The sequence below is a fragment of the Carlito syrichta genome, unplaced genomic scaffold, assembly GCF_000164805.1.
Source record: "Carlito syrichta isolate Samal-C Ts95f unplaced genomic scaffold, Tarsius_syrichta-2.0.1 Scaffold307197, whole genome shotgun sequence".
NCBI lineage: Eukaryota > Metazoa > Chordata > Mammalia > Primates > Tarsiidae > Carlito > Carlito syrichta.
This window is the reverse complement of record NW_007251293.1, coordinates 33,535-36,100: the sequence shown is the minus strand read 5'-3', so window position 1 is coordinate 36,100 and position 2,566 is coordinate 33,535.

The window sequence follows — 2,566 nt, the reverse complement described above, 5'->3', positions numbered from 1 at the left end:
GGAGCATTTGTTTCACCCAACAAAGCAAAGCTAAACATATTTAAAGAGAGAAATTTCTAGTGACTTCAAATATATTAACAGAGTGAGAACATGAATGGTTTAATTGATTAAATGTGTGCTACTATCAGAAGAAACATTTTCCCAGGAGGTAGATTTGCAGAGAAAAGAAAGCCCAGAAAACGTGTCTGTAGTGCCACTGGAATATGGGGTTGCTCTCAGCAATTGTCCTATGAACATTTGCTTATTAGTAGATAAGTTCTAGATTCAAGAGCTTCTGGGCATAACATTTGGACACAAATTATTAAACAAGAATTAGGATTTGGGCTTCATCATCACAGTTACATGGTCCATGTGTCATCTATCTTCTCTATGTCATGCCAGATCATGTTTGAGCTACAAATTGTCCTGTCTAATGAAGGCAAATAATCTGAGTTCCATCAAGGTAAATACAGATATGTTTGTGTTGAGAGCAGCATCTATCAATCAAATATCTCCCCTAGAGAAATCCCTGACATCACAACTCCTCACCATTGAGTGGAGTTGGAGAATCCTCTTCTTAGTGGCAGCAGCTACAAGTAAGTTGGTTCCACATCTCAGGGCTGAGGAAGGGACCAGTGCCAGTTCAGGGAGATTGCAACTATCCCTGACTACTGTCCACAGGTGTATACTCCCAGGTGCAGCTGGTGCATTCTGGGACTGAGGTGAAGAATCCTCGGACCTCAGTGAACATCTCCTGCAAGGATTTTAGATAGACCTTCACCAGTTATAATATGGACTGGGTGAGACAGTTCACTGGACAAGGTCTTGAGTGGACGGGAGTAATCAACCCTAGTAGTGGTGGAAAAAGCTATTCCCAGAAGTTCTAGGGCAGAGTCACCATGACCAGGGACATGTGAACAAAGACAGCCTACATTGAGCTGAGCATCTCAGCCCTGAAGACATGGCCATGTATTATTGTGTAAGATATGCAGTGTGGAAATCCGTATCCTGAGAGTGTCAGAAATCCTTAGAAGGAAGGCAATTGTGCTGGGCTGAGGTAGATGATGGAATTATGAGGTTGAATATTTTTATGAATATGAAGTTATGCAACTATGGGAAAGAAACAATGGAATCATATATGTAAATTCTAATTATATAAGAAATAATTCTTCAAACAATAATGTAAGAAGCAAAATTCACATACTGGGGAAATGCAACAACACGTATACAGAAATTCCCATGTCAGTATCTGAGGGGACATTAGTTTTCAAATTTAACTAGTAAGTACGTTTTCAAGACTGTTTGTTCACATAGTTTGTCAAACTATGATTGTTAAAAATTATCCCAAATGTCTCCCAGAAGTCTCAACCCTTATTAAACATAATATATTAGAGTAGATTTTTTTTGAGTTGTAGTCTCACTCTGTCACCCAGACTGGAGTGCAGTGGCCACTCCTGGCCACTGCAGCCTCGACATGCTGGGCTCTGGCGATCCTTCTGCCTCAGTCTTCCAGCTAGAACTACAGACTTGAACTACCATGCCCGGCTAATTTTTTGATTTATTGTAGAGATGAGGTCTTGTCAAGTTGGAATACTTTGTCAGCTATAGAAAGACAAAAATCATGGACATCACTGCAAACTTGATAGCATTAGAGACAATCATTCTTAGTGATCTATCACAGAAGCAAAGAACAGCATACCACATATTTTCACACATAAGCGGAATTCATACAATGCTAACAGTAGTACAAGGAAGGAATTGGCAGGTGTGGGACACTGCTAGAGGAGAGGAGAACGGCAGGCACCTATATAAAGTGCACCTGATCCTAAACCAGGAAAGGGAGGACTTGTTGTAGGCCCATATGTCACCTGCTCAGAGCTCACTAAAGTACCTAATCCCGACTTTTACCCCACATCCTTATAATAAAATGAAGCACAAAAAGAAGAGGAGCGGGACCCAGTCCATGATGTCATGTATATCATGTATGACACACTGTAGTTGGATCAGATGTGCTGTAAGCGATTGGAAAAGTGTCCGTGATGAGGTTCTTTGGGCAGAAAAGACAGCACACACATTAGATCTAGTCAGGAATAATAACATCCCCTAATCAAGTGGGTTTGCACATTAAGGTCTCCCTCTGAGTGGCCTACCCTGGCCTTTAATGCTCACTGCACATTATCCAGAGAGACATGAGCCTGAGTGGTCTGGGAAGGGGAGAGGCCCCCCGGAGTGTTCGTTATGTGGGTGCCTGCCATTCACTGTCTGAGCAATTCCATCTGCTTGATTATCATTGCCAGCCCCTTGGTGGGTGCACTCTGGAAGTTAACAAGGTGTGTGGAAACATCCTTTCAGTGATGGTGCCTTGTAACACATGAAAAAATAACTCTGTTACCAGAACAAGACAGGTCTCTGCAGTGATAAAAAGTACTTACATATATTCGTATCTTGTGCAGACCCTGACAAATTCTATGTGTGACAGTATGAACATTAAATTAGAAATGATCAACAAATAACTGAAGGATGACAGTGTGCAAGAAAATGGGTTACCCTCAAGGGACTGTACCTGCACAGGGCTCATTTACTCATG